Source organism: Miscanthus floridulus, chromosome 10 (genome assembly GCF_019320115.1).
Source record: "Miscanthus floridulus cultivar M001 chromosome 10, ASM1932011v1, whole genome shotgun sequence".
Taxonomy (NCBI): Eukaryota; Viridiplantae; Streptophyta; class Magnoliopsida; order Poales; family Poaceae; genus Miscanthus; species Miscanthus floridulus.
This window is the reverse complement of record NC_089589.1, coordinates 68,991,002-69,010,755: the sequence shown is the minus strand read 5'-3', so window position 1 is coordinate 69,010,755 and position 19,754 is coordinate 68,991,002. Positions and strand designations below refer to the sequence as shown.

Below are 19,754 nucleotides of genomic sequence, written 5' to 3'. Positions count from 1 at the left end.
AACTGTGCCCACTTAGTCCCTGAGCCTGGTAGTAGGTGACGTAGGCACGTGGTGCCAGGGTCTAAAAAGAATTCCCAGTTAAGTTGAGAATCCAATCATCGTACAATCGATACGAGATGCACCGGCAGGTGCATCGTACCGATGTAGTCCCCGAGCTTGCTGGAAGGCGAGGTATTAGCCTTGTAGCAAGGTCTAAGTAAGAAAAAATAAATGCCACTCAACTGTATGTGAGTACAAATCACATGTAGCCGAGGAGAGCGGTCTCCGAGCAATGGTCGGATAGTGGTCGCAGCAGTCCCCGAGCGCAGCATGGGAAAAATGACGAATCCCCAAGAATAACCGTAGTTAGTTTAGTCCCCGAGCACAAGGGCGGTCGAGACAGTCCCGAGCACGAGGGTGGTCGAGACAGTCCCCGAGCACGATGGTGGTCTGGACAGTCCCCGAGCATGAGGGTGGTTGGGACAATCCCCAAGCACAAAAAGTGTGGCAAAAAACCTTTTGCCATGTCGCACCCAATTTTGCAAAGCAAAACCAAGTACTCATATATGTGCGCCCAGGATGTCCAAACACACACATATATCACAAATTGCAATAGTATCAAAGTAAAGTAATTATTACATCGCATAACTCATCATAAAGTTAATACAAAGTTTGCTCGAAGGCAATATTATTACAATCACAGCGGAATAACTAGCCCAACTGCCATAGGGACTCCAACTGGTGAACGTCTCCCTAGTAGTCCTAGACATCCTCTGGAAACTCTTCATATCCATTATCTATTACCCATCTGGGATTTTCATTGGATGTAAAGCAAGTGTAAGCTCACCATGATTAGCAAGTATATCAAAGGGATCTATGAGGCTCAAAAAGGCTTGACACCGTTTGACTGCGGTTCGCAATTTTAGTTGATCAAATTTTAGCATCCTGAATTACTACTTTAATGAACAGTCCCAATTCCCAAGTGGTATTAAAGTATCATCAAGTTTTATCTCGTATCCCAACCATCCATCATCCATAGTAACCACTAATCTTGAAGGATCCAGACCGCTTGTATCCGTGAGCATGGCTGTTATAACAAGTTAATTATTTCTGCAGAAATTGTACATCTTTACCCACCGAGCCGTGATTGCCAATGTCGGGGTTCGCGAGACCCACTACACCTCTTCCCAGGAAGTGTGGCAGAGTTTCACTATGAAACCCTTAGCTAGTTGCACTAACAGATCGTAGCTACAAAGGAATGGCACGCGTGGGCATTGCAGCACGGTGCACACCCTAACAGAAAACGGAAAGATACCCTCTTACCCCTTACTGGAGCTACAGACGAACTAGTACAATCTAGTTAATAGGTTAAAGTCAGAGCCATGTGACACTCGAGGTTGTATGGTCCCTCCTAGGTTGCCACTTCAGGATTAAGTCCTTATAGAGAGGCACTAGAGTACTCAACCCCATACTCTAGCCCCTATCTGTTGCTAAAAGCTTCACTTTATCACATTGCATATAGTCTTTAATCATGTTTAACAATTACTTTATGTTAAGCGCTGCAGCATATATCCAAAATGCCTACCCAATAAACCTAGGTATCAAGGATATGTGGTACAAGAATCATCTAGGTAAAGTCCTTAAAGGCAATTCAAATTAAACACATGCATGAATGTTAGTGGTAGTAGTTCATAGGTAACAAGGGGCCTTTGGTACACTTGCCTTCCTCAAAGTTGTCCTAGGAGTACTGCTGATCCTACTGGGGGTCCTCAGTCACCTCAAAAGGCTCACCCTCTAATCGTGACCCAATCATCAATCAAGCATCATTCCAATCATTACATGCATACAAGATAGACTTCCATTAGAATAGTACACCAAATAGTGAAACATAAGTTGAAAAGCTTACAAAACTATTCTACACATTGCTACGAACACGTGAGCGAAAGAATCACTCAAATCGGACTCAAAACGTGAAAGTTATGCATTAAATAAGATGTAATGGCAATTCTATAAATAAACTAAACCTTTTTTTGAATTAAAACAATTAAAAATGTAAATTATCACGGTTACAAGACTGCGGGCATTAAATCTGGAATATACAGGGGCCTAACCGAATAAAAACAGGGCTTAAAAGAAATTATTTTGAACTAAATCGGACTGGGGGTTGGTTACATGGAAATCCGGGGGCTAAACTGTAAAACGGCGTGGCTTTGACTAGATGTTGACCCGGCTGCTGACCAGGCAGCCACATGGTAGCACGCTGTTGGTGCGGTGTGCCACACGTGCGGTGGATCTTGCTGACTTGGTGGGGTGGACCGAGTCCACAAGTCCCGGTGGACCGGTTGCAGAGCGAATAGGTATACTCTAATCGTGACCGTTCGTGTGAGATCTGACGGTGAGAGGCGCACGGAAGAAACTCCAGCGGTGGCACGGCATCATCGGCGAGGGCGCCATGGCCGGCGGTGGCTGTAGTTTGACGATACGACATTCCAGTGCGTGAATTGACGAATGGAGAGCATGGGTAGGTGGAGGAGCTCACCACGATGCGTATGGACGTGGTTGCAGCGTACGGGGAGGCTTCGAAGGCACTGGTCGATGGCGGCGGTGATGGCTAGAGAGAGAGAGAGCGCGGGTGAGATGAAATCCGAGCAAACCATGACAAAAACCGAGAGACGGCGGTACCTACGGGCGCGGAGGACAACGCCGGAGCTCCAAACGGCGTCGGCGTCGAGTTTTGAGGCGCAGACGAAGGGTACTACGGCAGCAGTGGCTGACGGCTGCGAGCAGGGGATGGGTAGAGAAGGCGGGGCTCTGCTCGGGGTTATATAGGCCAGCCGATGGGGGAAATAGGGAAGGGAAGCGGGCGGATTAGGGCAAAAAGGGTCGCTTTCCATTAGTGGGCGACGGCGTGGTGGCCTTCCATACAGGAGCGCCATCACCGGAGGCAAGGAAGGAAAGAGCAGCGCGAGGAAGAAGGAAAGGCCATGCTGACGGGCGGTCCCGTGGGGCAGTGAGGGAGAGAGGAAAGAGAGCGGCGAGCGTAGCATTGCGGGCCGCGGTGCTGGGCTAGACCACGTGCGGGAGGAGGCGGTGCAGTAGGCCGCCGAGTGAGCTGTGCGGCATGGTTCGTGGGCCGGTGCGGGGAAATGGAAAGGCCGCGTGCAGGAGGCTAGGCCGCATGCGGTGGCATTGCAGGCCAGCGTTGGGCAGGCTGCCGAGTGGGCCAGCGCGGGCAGGGGAAAAGAAAAAAAATAGAACTAGTCCAATTCCTAGGTTGGGCCAGAATGGAAGTAGATGAATTCTTTTCAAAATCAAATCTTTTTCCAATTCTATTTCCTCTATTTTAAATTTTAAGCCAAATTCAAATGGGATTTGAATTCAACTTCAAATCTTCTAACCCTACACTCATCCAAAAACCATATGCTTCGGCATGAATGCAACAAACAAGTTTCTAAACCTTATAGTTTATTTTATTTATCCAATATTTAATATTTAGCCTAAGTTAGAAATACCTAGAAAATGTATTAAAAGGGCAAGAATTTAATTGCTAATTTGTAGTAGAATTTTGGGTGTTACATGCCACTTGTACTATTATGCCACTTTTACTATTATTTTTTGTATTTGCTTATGTATTTGCTCTGACAAGTCCGGTCTGACACGTCTGGTCAAAAAAGTAGACGGGTATAGCACGTCATTTTGCCTTTTTGTCTTGTCAAGCAAATAGTTGCGTGGCACCTGTCAGTAGGTGCGTCAGCGTGGGCCCTCCCACACTGGCAACGAAGAGGCATATATTGGCGTAGAAGGTCAAGTAGTGCCTAGGAAGAATACCTTTCGATATTTAGGATCAATGCTACAGAGAGACAGGGATATTGATAAAATGTTAGCCATAATATCAAAGCAGGGTGGATGAAGTGGCGCCAAGCATCTGGTGTCCTATGTGACAAAAGGGTACCACAGAAGCTAAAACACAAGTTTTATAAGACGGCGATTAGACCTGCTATGTTGTATGGTGCAGAATGTTGTCCTACGAAAAGACGACATGTTCAACAGATAAGTGTCGTGGAAATACGTATGTTGCGTTGGATTTGCGGTCATACAAGAAGGGATCGAGTTCAGAACGATGATATATGTGATAGATTGGGGGTAGCACCAATTGAAGAAAAACTTGTCCAACACTGGTTGAGATGGTTTGGACATGTCCAACGGAGACCTCCAAAGGCACTGGTGCGTAGTGGAATCCTAAGCCAGGATAGTAACGCGAAGAGAGACAGAGGAAGACCGAAGTTGACTTGGGTAGAGACAATAAAATGAGACTTGAAATGATAGAATATACCCAAAAACTTAGCCTTAGATAGGAGTGCTTGGAAAACAGCTATTCATGTGTCTGAACCTTCATTGCTTCCGCTGGGTTTCAACTCTAGCCTACTCCAACTTGTTTGGGACTTAAAGGCTTTGTTGTTGTTGTATGAAGCAAGACAACAAAGCAGTGTGTTTGACTGATGTGTTCCTTCACCACAGACAGCTGAGTACGCAATAGTGTCAGGCATGCTGCATGCAGATGTGTCTGATACTATTTCAAAAAAAAAACAAAAAAAATGGTTGACAAGAAAACCTCTGAAACAAAACTGCACAATTGGAGAGACAAAATACAAACACAAGTTGTTGCATAAAACAAATCAGCATTACACTTGGTTGTTCCAGCTATAGTTCAGCCATCAATCAATATTGTATATTCCTATATCCGCTAATAACAGCGTTAGAAGATCTAAGCAAACCATCAAATAAAGGAGCTATCATCTTGAAATGGATAACAAATATTAAAAGCAGTAGTGCAGGGAAATCATAGAAAAGAGTTACAAGCAAGATACCCAGGAGCCAATGGATGAGAATCCAATATGCAGAGGCATACATCATCTTCATAGACCTGCAAACAGGACAAAAAAAATACTGGTCAAAGGAAATATATCCATAAAATGTAAACCAATGCTTTTTATAAGGTAGGATGAAATCTGACGCAGATTCATCAGATAGAAAGTGAATCCATTCTATCTGTAATTCACATAATACACCATGTTGGAAGTTCCATATTGCTTACTGTTGGAAATAATCCTACGTGTCTAGGAGCATGCTAGTGTCTAGGTTAATAGCCTTTACTTTAGCTAAATTTCAGCATGGAGTAATAGGCTTTTTATTTGGGTAATATTGTACATGAATTAGGAGGCTATCACAGACACAAATGTAGCTCTCAGCACTGTATAAAGCTAGGAGGAAAATCAGAAAAGGCTAAGTCATTCCAGCCACCAAAACCATTGTGTTCATGTGTGTTCTTGTGTGTGTGAGTTTCTGGTGATCTGTATGAGGCTATTTGCCTTTCAATTACAAAATCAATTTCTTCATCTAGCTCATCTATTTCTATTTAGAGATTTAGGGACCTCTCCCCCGATCTTGATTGCACAGCAATAGACTTATCAACCATTTACAGCATAATGTTTGGACATCACTAAAATAAGCACAAAACTACATCTTATTACAAATCCATCGATTTTACATAAATCAAAGCGACACCCTCTCTCCCTTAAACCAATTTTACGTAATAGAAAGCATTAAAAAACCAACAGATAGTCCATATATCCAACTTAAACCCATGAAGCACCAAATCAAACCGATAAGTGTAATGAGCTGGCCATTCTCTACAGGGTCTTCTCAACAAGCCAAATAAGACCATCCTGCGGTCCTGAGACCTAAAAACATTCTTCCTTCACTTCGCTTTTAGTTCCTGCTTCCCCAACCCCTTGCTATGTGATTTCTTGAGTTTACTTTCAGTAATTGTTTTAAATTGATAACCAGTCCAGTTAAAACTTTATTTTTCACGCTACCTACATTGATCATCGGTAGTTTTATTACCATAAAATGAACCTGATGATCAACACAACCAGATAACATGATGCTTCTCATGAAACACATCAGGGACAGTCTCAAATATGTATGTGAATATTTTATTCATGTTGCGGTCCATGCACAAATGTAAGCTACCTCCAGAAATTTGTGAGCTTCAAAAAAAATAAATCAGAGGTTTTCATTTCACAGATCCATGAAGAAAACTGGCTGACAATACGCATGAACTCCTGACAACTTTCTGGACCAGAAGGACAAATTTACATACCGCTGGAGAACTTATCAAGCTAGTTCCATAGCATGAAACCGTGAGGTGGTCGTCAGAGGGAAAATGGCATAAACTAGTTTTAACAAAATTGATCAGTACATCACGTGAACAATGACAGCGTGTAACAATCAAAATTCCTAAGATGGTATCATAAATTTCATCAACAAAAATCAGCCGTTTTTGTACTCAGCGCCTATGAAGAGAAAATAGAGAGGTTTCTGGCTCCGCCTCTGGTTGTACTGACTACAAAACTACCCACATGAGACTTGAGTTCTTTATTTGCCAATTTTTCTGTAACAGAAAACCAGAGATTTATACAATTATCCATCCAGAACCCTACTTTCGAGCCAGAAGAGGAAGGATGTCCGAACAAGCATTGCCGCACACTGTTTACATATCCGAGCACTCGGTGTATTGAGGTTCGCAGCAGCACGCGGGGAGTGATATACTGACATCGAGCAAGCCTTAATCGACAGAAACAAGAAACAGAGCAGTCACACAACGCACCTTATATGCCGGCGCATGGCCGCGTATGATGCGGCAGAACACGCAGTCGGTCGCATCGCCATCCCCGGCCCCATCGCCCCCGACTCCGTTGGCGCACGTCGACATTGAGACGCCCCCGTCCCCTCCACAGTTTCCACGGCGGGCGGAGCCGGGCCGTCGGGCCGGAGGTGGGAGCAGACCACGGCTAGACGCCGCGGCGGCAACATTTTAGGTGGGAATAATTAACTTTTTATCAGAGTTACGAGCGTGAGTGGTATATAAAATACCATGTCATTGACACAGTTATAGTGTCATCCGTAATAATGATAAAAAATTAAATGCCCCTCTTAAGCGTGGGCGATGCAGCCTTTGGGGGAAGCGGACTTGTAGGGCCCGTGTCGCGTACCTTCTGGGTTTCCCGTCTTTTGCGAGGAATTCGATTTCGGGCCTTGTTGAAATGGATAATTGCCATTGTGCCCAGTATCCTGCTGACGGCTAGACTTCAGGTAGAGGAGGGCGAAGCTGTTGCGTGCACTGCAGAGTCGCTTTATAAATTGCACACGAGCAAAGCTGGCTCTAAGTATTTTTTTTATATTTTAATAGAAAGAAAAGGTAGCTCTTGATCAGAAGGTAAGTTCGTACACACATTTTAAAAATATATGAGACAGCGAGAGTGTCATGTGGGTCTAAATATATATCATGAGCCATTGCTAAAAACTAAAGAGAGGTTGGCTTAGAGCTAATAACTGACTCTTACGGTTGCGGGTGCCCTCAGGCCTGTTTGGCAGAGCTCACAGAGATGATTCTAGCGGAAACTCTGTCAAACAGTTTTTCAGAGAAAAGTGATTTTTCATAGATTCTAAAATAAACTAAGAGGCGAATCGCAAAAAAAGATAAACTTAGAGGCTAAGAGCAGAAAAATAGCTTTTTTGGATTTTGCGAACTGATTCTTTATTTTTGGTTTTAAGAATGTACGCTAAAGAATCAAAGAGAATCATTTTGAGTCACAGAATCACTTCTCTCTGAGAATCAGCTTCCATAGAAAATCAGAATCAGATGAAGCTCTAACAAATAGACCCTCATTCACTGCTACATAAAAACTTAACCAAGGCGGTTGGGCTGGTTGCCCATCTCGATTATTCATGGCCAGACAGCTGGCCCCGCAGCTGCCTCGGTTAATCCTTAACCGAGGTGGACAATATAAAGCACCCGCTCTGGTTAACAAATCATTGACCGAGTCGGACAACTGCAAGCCACCCGCCTCGGTTATTCAGCGCCGCATACAAACCTCGAGGCTCGAGTGCAGAGAAATGGGAGTGGTAGTGTGTCGGTGTTTTGTAAACCAGACTAGTAAATTTATACGAATGCCACGCTGCTTTAGGAAGACGACGGTAGCATCCAAAAGACACGAGGATTTATATTGGTTCAGGTTGGAGCCCTATGTCCAGTCTCAGAGATAATCGAGTGCGTGTTCCTCGCTTGAACGCTCTGAAGTTCTTACAATGGGGGTGCAAGAATGGTGGAAGAGGTAGGAGAGCCTAGAGCTAGGAGAAGCGCTGCCTGAAGGAGAGCATCAAGAGCCCGAAAAGGATGGAGATGTGGTGAGAATGAGAATGATAGCATGCCCCGAAAGGAGGCCCTGGCTGCCCGTATATAGAGTCCAGAGCCAGGTTACAAATTCAGAGGTTCTCCCGACTGAAGGGTGATGAGCCTGAGGAAGGAGGCCTAGCTAACTTGGCTTGTAAGTAACGTCGTCTCATAGTGCATGCCTTGACGTGGCCGTCGTCATGGTCTTGTGCTCATGTCGTGGCATGACGTGACGTGGTGCTATAGTGCCCGTCATGGTGGTATTGTGGGCACGGCGGTGTTTCGCCAGCCATCCTACGCGACGTGGTCTTCATTATCGCCATCCTAATCATCTGGAGGCTTCATACAAGAGTAGGTAGCAACCCTCGGGTCGCCGATTGTCTTGCTTCTTGTGAAGTTGGGGGCCATGATCCTGAACTTCGGGGTCGTGGCCCACACTGGCTTGGATGGTCGCGTATCCCATCCCGTAGTTGGTGCAATCGTACATACGTCTCATCAGACCTGTACTTGGACGGTGGTTCTCTATATTGGCCTTCATCACTAAGCAGTGTTGTCTTGTCTATGCGGTGTGGTGTAGGGATGATGTCTGACTAGACCAAGGTGACCGCTGTCCCCTCGGTCCTTACGGGGTCAGTGCGGCATGCCTACTCCTATCAAAGCAGGTGCACTGTGGCAAACTCGATCTCTCCTGGCTCCCCGTATGGGTCGGCATGGTGAGAGGTCGTGAGCTGCTATGTTGAGTGCGGCTACGGCAGGAGGGAGAGGTCGTGGCCACCCTCGGCCTTAGTGATTGGCCCGATCCGCTTAGCTTAGCTGGGCCTCAGGTCATTCGGGCTCAAGCTTGGTTTTAGTATCGCGGGTCGTCCGGCCTGCCTGTTAGTCAATGTCTTGAGACACCTGGGAATCATAACCCCGACAGTAGCCCCTGAGCATTTTTGCGATGTCGAAGTGATCATGAAAGCGCTGAGATGTGTGTTCGTAGCTGTGGCCTATCTGAGCTTCGTCGCTTGACACCTTGCGTGCTAGTGTGTTCAATGAGGTATGTGGCTGTTTTGTTTTGCCCTGTCAGGACACCCTAACGATGTGGGTGCAACTGCTAAGCCCTGCCATGTCAGTGTGCCGTGCATCGGGGTTCACGACCCAGGTGTTGGCGTTTCTTAGCGTCACTACCAAGTTTCGAGATAGAATCCATCCCTAGCAGTGGCACTAGAAACACCATTTGGTATTTCTTCGCACCATCACTAAGATTTGGATAAATCTTAGCGATGCCACCAAGGTACACCAACCCAATAGTTCTTAACGATTACAGAAAATATCCACAAGCGCATGGATCTATCAGTTGTAGCATTTTACCCCTAAGTATTCAGGGTATCGTTATTTATATTTTCCTAAAGCAAGGCAAGGTGTAAGAGTCTAGCATGGATATGAACAAGATTACATACTTGCATAGTGAACCAATAGTCTATGACAGGGGTAAATGGGGTATTTCTAGGATAGTGGACACACATCTGGGCCAACCTCAAGGATAAAAGGAAAACAAAGAATAAAAGAATGTTCCTAAGTGGAGCAGGCATGTTCTAATATAGCAATGCAAAGAACAGTTGATAATCATAAAAAATACATGGTTAGAGCTAGAACTATGTGTGACATGGACAGGGAGATCTCCGAGCACTGGTTTGCCAGCAAGCGCGAGAGACTTTAAGACTCCTACATAATATCCAAATGTGGGGGATTACAAGGAATAGACAGGGCTATCACCACCTTCCACCTACCCCCTCAACTAGGGGAGTACCGTCATATCCGAAGGTTCTCAGTGCACCCAGACACTACGCCCGTATACAAAGAAACTACCCACATCCCCCGAGGACTCTGACCCTACGGATTGACAAGCATAGGATATGGGCAAACCTAAAGGAACGAAGAACCTGCCACCTCAACATAGCTCTACCTCTACTCATACAAATTGTATGAATGACTAAGCATAAAGTTGCACATGTTAAGATCATAACACATAAACTATATGCTAGTTCATATGCCAAAATCATAATATGGAAACTATATTCTAGTTCATATGCACTACTATGATAAAATGAGAGCAAGACTTTGGAAGAACCGTTCATAGTATTCATACCAAAGATCCTTTCTTCCAAGGAGCCAAGCTCTCCTTGATAGCTTTGCCTTACTCACAAAATACTACTAAAAAGTAATAGAGTACAAGATGTGGTAGTGAGGTAGAGGCTCCAAATAAGGTGTGTGTGAATGGTGAGCACTACCCCTCTTCTTATACTACTCTATGGTTGGTTCTGGTGTAGATAAATTAGGAAACCGACGTGGACCGCCTCTGCATGCCGCCATGCAACCGTCAGAGCAAGGTGGTCCAAGAGGCAGTGGTGGGGGTACAGATGCACCCCTGGTGCGGCCGCACCAGGGATGGCCATCGTCTTGCTCTAGGTGGGCTGCTGGCTAGGCCTAGGTGCCTCCCACATCGGTGGTTGACCCAGTTTTGGCGTGTAGGTGGGCTTTTGCTTGGCTCCTTTGCGCTCTTCTGCTTTACGCTTTCCTGAGTTGTGCCTTTTGGTCATATTCCCATGTATTTATGAATAAGTTCTGAAAAACACTGAGTCTCCAATACATGTGGAAATATGTCAATAGTAAATGCATATGTGCCAAAAGTTTATTTATTTCTCCTTTTTGGATCTTAATTGGCGGTCAGATTTGATCATTAAGGACTGCCAACAAATCCCCCAAGCTTAATCTTGGCTCATCCCGAGCAAATAGCTAAGTACTTGGTTGTTGATCAGGAGTTGCTACTATGTCGAATATATTTCATAAGTGCCATGCCTATAACAAAGTATTCTTCCGTAATTCAAATAAGCTCGGCATTTTTATTCACCCTTTACCTTGATCCCTATGGGGTGTATAGCTTTTCCAAATTCTTGGGCAGTTGCAAGATAGACTGATTATAATAGAATCACCAATCATTCATTCTTCGATTAACTATCTATCTAGAGGTTTTATGAGTTTTGCAAAATAAAAGTAAGTTCCTCGAATGACTCTCTCAATCGCTCAATGTGTATGAAACCTCACCAAGGCATTTTGATATTTTACCTTCCTTTTCATCCTACCATTAAAGGCTTTGTGTGGAGTTTTGGGTAGGTATGAAATTGAGGCATACTTGCATCGCATATTTTGCTAAGTCAAAAACCGGACCTCAAGGAGATGCAAATCGTACACTTTGATCAAGGTGTGCAAGTGTGTGGAATTTTTTTTATGACTTCCTAATTCTAAATATTTTTGGTACTCCTTTGAATCATGAATGTCTATCTTTTTGGAGAATGCCTTTTATTTGAAAATATGGGCTATTTTTATTTATTTCTTTTTTTCTTTTCTTCATGCTCTTTGGCATACATTTTTCTCTCATGCCTTTTGGCATGGATATTTTTCTTTTCTTTTCCTTCTTTTTTTAGCATAGCCCATACTATTCTTTTTGGCATATGAAACTTTAAAAAGAGAGACTCATGATAAACGAATGGAGTAATTATTTGGTGGACTAAATAAGCATATTTTTGCGTAACTCTCAGTATAACAGTTAGTAGTTTATTTGTGGGTATACGTGTCTTGATCATGGGTGCATGACGAGAATTTTAACAAGGGTCACAACAATTTGACAAAGCTCAATGAAATAACAAGTTGCATATGACTAAGGTTTTCCATGTATATTATGTCATATGGCCTTGGTAGGTATTTATAATCATTGAGGAACTTTTGAATTTTAGCATTTTTAAAATTCAAAACTTCAGGATGTCTAGTTTTTCTTAGAACAAAAGTCATAGCAAATTCTATTTATACCATATCATAACTCGCAACAACTTAGAAAAGAATCATGCATTTGCAACCCATAAGTTTTCAAGTTTTTAGGATGAGACATTTTTAGCCAACAAACTTAAATCTTGGAAAATACTAAGTTACAACCTAGATAAAATGAATTATAGACAGAACAACTATTCATCATTTTAACTTAGGAGAAACTAAACATTCTTAAAACACATATGAGACTGGAATTCATATTTTATTGTTGTTTTTGTCATATTTTATTTTTTAGTATTTTTTATTTTTAGATTTTTTTTAAATGCTAATAAATAAATACAGGATATAAATACAAAAAATTAAAATATGAAAAATAAAAGATACAAGGTACGTCTATGGGGTCCTCCCCAAGCTAGCTCATGGCCAATGGTCCGGTGTTGTACCCCATGGACCGCCAGTAGTTCACTTGCGCATCGTGTTGTTGCTTCAGCAGCGCGTTCATTTGCGCCAACTGTTGCTGCTACTGAAGCTGCCATTGGGTTGTATCCTACACATGTGTGTTAAGAGTATTTTGAATCTCACCTGTGTGGATTTCCAATCCTCCAAGGCGGGCGTCGATGCCGTCTAGTTCGTGACGATCTAGAGTAGACTGTCGTGGGTGGATGGTGGTGATAGTACCTCGGAGTCGGAGGAGTGAGCATGTCTCCATGCTACATCGTCAGCCTCATGCCATCCTAATCCACCGGCCTCGTGTTGTTGCAGGGTGTAGTCCCAGCCCGACTGGTACCTAGGTGTGAACCCTAGGCACCTGCATGGCCAGAAACCACTCCTGTATGGTACGCCTGCGGCACAAGTGGTGTTGGTGCTGGTGGTGGCTGTTGAGAGCTACCTGCATCGTTCCTAGTCCTGCTCCGTGTTGACCTATGAGAAACAGAACTCCTGCGTGCTTCCTCTTACTCGATAAGAGTGAAGGTTAGCTTCGAGGACTTATACAATGAGAGTTCCTAGGTTAGGTAATAGAATCTCATTTGTATATCCCGGGAAGAAAAATACAAGGTTCCCTACATCAATAGTTTTCAAATGATGCCCTTGTATCATGTAGTGCTCATTAATATCGATGCGTGGAGTAGAGATGTATGTCACATCTTATCCGTCTAATGCACCATTACTAGTGGCAATTCGTGTCACAAGGGATGTTGTTGATAGGTCAGTTAACATCAATCATAAACCATCAACATATCCTGCATATGTACCTAATTCCATCACCAAACATAGGTCTAGGGATTTAAACTAATAAATTCTATGAGTTTTTGTGAATATGTGAATATATGAGGATTTAATCAGAAAACCATCAAGGTGGACCCAATCGTCAAATTTAATCGTGTTTATCCATGATGAAAACAACTCTATATGACTCTAGAACACTCCTAGAAGACTCCACCAAAGATTGAGCTAAGACGCTGATAGGGGGGCCTGATCGACCCCACCCCTAGGCCGACTGGCCTGTGGGTCCCATCTGTTAGCCTCTAGTTTCAACGTCGGTTCTCCACCGCCTCTAAGGATCATATCTACACCATTGCTTTAAGTCAGTTTGATTCCAAGGGTCCAGAATTGATGCAGCCCCTACCCTCCTCCCTAGAGCCATCCTGAAACCCTAATTCATATCTCTCATTCAGATCAACACACACTAGGAGGATTAGGTCTAGAACTCTCCAATGTAGTAGATTAGTAGCTCAGGGAGTGAGGGTCGAGTTGGGTTCATGCTCAAGTTCTGGATCTAGTCTTGGAGGCTCAGCAAAACCTTGTATCTTCACTTCTACATCTTGTAAGGCTTATTATCAATTTATCATATTCCTATCTACATGGCTATGCTTACTATGAATATATATCTCACTTAGTTAAAGGTTATCAATACTTTTGTGTGCGGGTTCATAGAGCACTTTGCTTGCTGGTTTACCAGTTAGGCTAAGTAGCTGAGCTTCATGTAAGCATGGTGCTTATACGATGCTCTGCGTGTGAGTACACCCTGTTCCCTGGTTGTGTGGTAGCAGCAGGAGGTGATAGCCCCGTCTATCCTTTGTAGTCCATACTGAATTGAGCAGGTTCTTAAATTATTAGGACCATAGTCGTGTTAGTAGAGTTATCCTTCGTGATGCTCTACTATCTAAGAGGCATCCTAAAGTGCACAAGAGTATAGTTAATCTTAGCTATAGTTGGGTGTATATATACTTTGACCATGTAATAAGAATATCATAGGTAGGAATCTACCTCACTCGTTGTTCTCTCGAGTTGACTAGTTTACCTTATCTTAGTGATCTATCCCCTGAGTGTCATTATGCTTTATTCCTATCATTACATTTACCCCTACTTTAGCTATGATGGTATGTTGATTAGTAGACATTCCTTTGTTATCCAATAAATCTTTACTCTATTGTTTCCCTATGGTAAAATATAAATAACGATACCTGGAATACTCCTAGTAAAATGCTACAATGGTATTATGTGCGCTTGTAGAATCCTTCATATTCTATTTGGACTTCATAAATACCAACAAATGTGCAAGAAATAGATGTGGAAGCCTTGAATGTTTCCAACCAATGTTTAAACATTTCTTTTATAGGAGCAACTATAATCTTTTTAAGCGTAGCATAGAGCAGTTGTATTTCAGTATGATAAACAAACCTTATGTCTTGTCTAGCAAACAAAGTCATGGCAATCCAACGATGCATGAACCTCAAAGTAGGATGATGAATATTCATATTTCGAGGTTGAAACTTGCCAACTGCTTTTGACCCGAAATTACTCTCCAAAATTCATGACGATTAAAAGCTTTGAGAGCATGATCTAAGTCAATTGAGCATTTTGTACTAAAGCCTAAGTGAGAACTAATATTTCTCCATGTAAGATAATATTATTGTTCAAAAAGACATAAAGTAATCCCACCCTCAACTTCTTGCAAAGAGCATAAAAATTGAATTGTTAGGAGGCGAGAACCTTGCTCGTCAACGGGAGCAATGTTCTCCCATCCAACGGCTTTTCAGATGGTGGCGAATTCGATGTCCATACTTATCTTTTCGAGAAGGTTGGGGTCATACTGTAGACGTGTGGATGAACTCACAGTTCTTGATGAGGTTGTACACTTATGTCTCCCGATCTCCTTCCAAGTTGAGGTGAGGATCATCATCTTCCTCCATCAGTTGTTCTTACTCTTGCTCTTCTTCTTCGGTTGGAACTGTTTCTTCATCTTCATGCATCAGGGCTCTCCTCAGGCTCGGCAGTAGCGCGCTCTTGAGCTTCCACGGGAGCGACTTAAGCTTGCTCCTGTGAACTTCTTGAGCACGTCGACAAGCTTGCTTTGAAACTTAGCCATGGCAAAAACAACACAACATGCTCAAAAAATGGGGTTACATTAGCGAAAATAAATCAAACAACCCGTGAGCATGGCTTAGTGGTCTTGAGCGTAGGATTTGTCTACAGAGTTTCCTTGCTCTCAAGCTTTGTGGAAAAATATTTTGCAAGTGGTGAAGCAAAGAGAGTGAGAGGGAGTGAAAAATGGAGAGTGTGAGGGTGAGGAGGGCCTCAACCCTGGCTCACCTACTTATATTGCGAAGCACTGGCCGAGAGTGGGAGGGGGCAACGGCTAGTAGTCGTTGGAGCAGAAGTAGTGCTAGAGGTGGCAGGCGGGTTGTGGCTGCACCCCTGGTGCGCCCGCACCAGAGGTGGGCCCACTGCTGCCCCCCTTAGCCAGTAGCACCCAACGACCATTTTGTAGATGTAGTTGTTGGTGCTTCCCTCGGTTTCAAAATTTTGCTCACGAAATTGATTTTCCAACAAAGCTTTTATTATATTTTATTTTTTTATAAATATTTAAAAATGAGAAATGATAAAAAAAATCTATACTATCAGAAAATGATTTCTATTTTATTTTTCTAAAAAGTTTATTTTGAAACAAAATTTTAAAATTTGAATTTTAAAAATTTGAAATTTTAAATGTTTGAATTTTTAAAAGATAACTACCGATTTACCTTTGTCAAGGGCTCGACATTTATAGTCCGTCGACAAGACTTGTTCTCATTTATTGTTCTGTAGCTGCATGAACAAACTCAGGGGAATTCTCGAGTTGCCCCGGGATTTTCCCTGAGTTGTTGACAGGAATAGCGGCAGCTATTTGAGCAATTTGAGTTTCAATCATTTTATTAAAACTTAATTGATTCTTGACGAAGGAGGATAAACTTTCAATTTTAGAATTTATATTTTCAATCATTTTAGCATTAAACATTAACTTTTTGGTTATATTTTCATTAATTATAGCTTGACCTAAAACTAGGTGAGGGTTGATTTGAATTGAAATTTGAATTGAAATTATTGTTACCTCCTTGCAGGCAGGATTGATTGTTCCACTCGTTGTTATTCTGCTGTCGGAACCCATTGTTGATGTATGCTGACATCTTCATGGGTCTCGGGGTAGTCGTTCCCCCAGGTGTCTGACTTCACCACTGACTTCGCAAGTCATTTGCGAGTCTATGGCCTGGACGGTGCCCTTGATGGCCTCCTTTTCATGGGCCTGTTTGTCTAGTGTTTTCATTAATTGGTCCATTTTTACAGCAAGCATATCCACCAACTTCACGGTATGCATGCCTTTTATTGTTTTCTTTCTTCCCCTAGCTTTGATTGGACACCATCTTCTCGATGAGAGTCATAGCTTCATCGATGGTGAGGGAAAGAAAGGCTCCTCTAGCAGCGGCATCAATGTGCCCCTTCAACATGGGTGACAACCCATCATAGAAGTTGTGGAGCATAAGCCAATTTTCTATCCCATGGTGCGGTCATACCTGGATGTAATCCTATAGCCTCTCCCATGCCTCGAGGATAGATTCCATTGAAGTCTGCTAGAAATTTGAATTTTTTTGCCTTAGTGCATTGGTTTTGCCCATGGGGAAGAATTTCACAAGGAACACCGTGGAATATTTGTCCCATGTGTTGACAGCTTCCTTTTCCTTATAAAACCACTGTTTCGCCTTCCCGCAAGGGAGAAGGGAAATAGACGGAGCCTGATGCTTACTGGTGCGACATCTTTTATGATGATGGTGTCGCACAGCTCAGGGAAGTGTTGGAGGTGTGCATTCACATCCTCGCTAGGCAAACCATAGAACTGTTTGCCTACACCATCATGATTAGGCTAGGCCAAAGCTCGAAGTTTTCGGTGCCCGTGCTGATAGCGGGCCCAATGGCACATTGGCAATAGCGGGGGTGGAGTAGGCATGAAGTGACTTGGCCATAGTGGTAGTAACAGATGGAGCGGGGGTGACTAGTTCAACTGCTAGTGGAGTAGAGGAGGAAGAAGTGGTACGAGGCATGTTCTTCCTTAGGAGCGCCTCTAGATTATCGGTGTAGTTTTCCGGTAGAGCAAAACCGGTCATACACTATCATGTTTTCATCCACAATAAGAAGAAAACAAGCAGAGTTAGCTTGCATAAACTATGTCTACCATTACATGCATGTGATCATGATCATGTCCTACTAGATTCTTTTAACCTATGCCTTCCCCGGCAACGGTGCTAGAAATGTTTGTTGGCGTTTCTTAGCATTACTATCAAGTTTGGAGATAGAATCCATCCCTAGTAGTGGCACTAGAAACGCCAGTTGGTATTTCTTAGCACCATCACTAAGATTTGGATAAATCTTAGCGATGCCACCAAGGTACACCAACCCAATGTTCTTAACAATTACAAAAAATATCCACAAGCGCATGGATCTATCGTTGTAGCATTTCACCCAGAAGTATCCAGGGTATCGTTATTTATATTTTCCCAAAGGAAGGCAAGGTGTAAGAGTCTAGCATGGATATGAACTAGATTATATACTTGCATAGTAAACCAATAGTCTATGATAGGGGTAAAAAAGGTTATTTCAAGGATAGTGGACACACATCTAGGCCAACCACAAGGATAAAAGGAAAACAAAGAATAAAAGAATGTTCCTAAGTGGAGCAGGCAAGTTCTAATATAGCCATGCAAAGAGCAGTTGATATTCATACAAATTACATGGTTAGAGCTAGAACTATGTGTGAGATGGATGGGAAGATCTCCGAGCACTAGTCTGCCAGCATGCGCGAGAGACTTTGAGACTCCTACACAATACCCAAACATGGGGGATTACAAGGGATAGATAGGGTTGTCACCACCTACTGCCTACCCCTCAATCAAGGAGTACCATCATATCTAAAGGTTTCTATGCACCTGGGCACCACGCCCATGTACAAAGAAACTACTCACATCACCTAGGGGACTCTAACCTTATGGATCGACAAGCATAGGACATGGGCAAACCCGAAGGAACGACGAACTGCCACCTCAACATAGCTCTACCTCTACTCAGACAAATTGTATGAATGATTAAGCATAAAGTTGCACATGTTTAGATCATAACACACAAACGATATGCTAGTTCATATGCCAAGATCATAATATGAAAACTATAATCTAGTTCATATGCACTACTATGATAAAATGAGAGCAAGACTTTAGAAGAACCCTTCATAGTATTCATACCAAGGATCCTTTCTTCCAAGGAGCCAAGCTCTCCTTGATAGCTTTGCCTTACTCACAAAACTCTACTAAAAAGTAAAAGAGTACAAGATGTGGTAGTGAGGTAGAGAATCCAAATGAGGTGTGTGTTAATGGTGAGCACTACCCCTTGGGTTCACGCTCCGCCTCGCCAGACCCCAAGGCCGCGGGCTCTACCACACCTGACCCTTGGGTTCACGCTTTGCCTTGCCTGACCTTGAGGCCATAGGCTCTGCCTTGCCTGACCCTTGGGTTCATGCTCTGCCTCGCCTGACCCCAAGGCCATGGGCTTTGCATCACCTGACCCTTTGGTTCATGTTCTGCCTCACCTGATCCCGAGGCCATGGGCTCTACCTCGCCCAACCCTTAGGTTTGCGCTATGCCTCACCCAACCAAAAGGCCATGGGCTCTGCCTCACCTGGCCCTGAGGCCATGGGCTCCGTCTTGCTCGATGGAGAGCCATACCGCCGCTAACCACTCCAGGTCTAAGTGTATGGCCCTAGGTCAAAACTCTGATGCTAACGAAGAGACCGGCACGCCCCGATATAACCCATGGCCATGATGGGCCATACCTAGGGATTCACATCAGGAACAGCATCGGGCGTACCAGTGCTATTTTGCCTAACCCTTGTACAAATACTGACAGGCACATCAGTTCACCATGACGTCCGCTAGGATAGAGTGGAGCGCCATGATCGGCAGACGATGCTTGCACATGGCGCTAGTGACGGACAGGGACACTATGTGGAGTTGTCCATGTTGATGTCTATAGGGTTGGTGGGATCCGCATGAAGGAGAAGAAGGACCTAGCGATCCTAAAGGACTTCTTCTCCCTCGTTCTCCTCCTTTGCTCCACTGTAACCCATGCTTTCCTTTGGTTTATAAAAGGGAAAGCAGGGTGTCCCATGAGGGCATCTGACTAACGATCAAACTATAGACCGATTCAAGCCAGATCAACCCATCAAAACTTGATAAACACATGAGAGCACAACATGAACACACGACTGAGGACAACTGAGCTCTCAGGCACCCATTCACTCCTTCCACTAGAGACTTGGGACCTCTCCCTCTCTCGCCCATTTGTAACCCCTACTATGAACTTTCAGTGCTAGTAACACGAGCAGCAGCAACAAACTGGACATAGCAACATTCTATCTAAACCATTA

General features: G+C 43.6%; 1 non-coding gene across 1 annotated transcript; it reads left to right on the top strand.

The window, feature by feature from the left end:
• Positions 1-16,834: 16,834 nt before the first annotated feature.
• Positions 16,835-16,941, top strand: LOC136490382 (small nucleolar RNA R71). Its single transcript, XR_010767674.1, has one exon. It is a non-coding gene; the product is annotated as a small nucleolar RNA R71 (small nucleolar RNA).
• Positions 16,942-19,754: the final 2,813 nt, after the last annotated feature.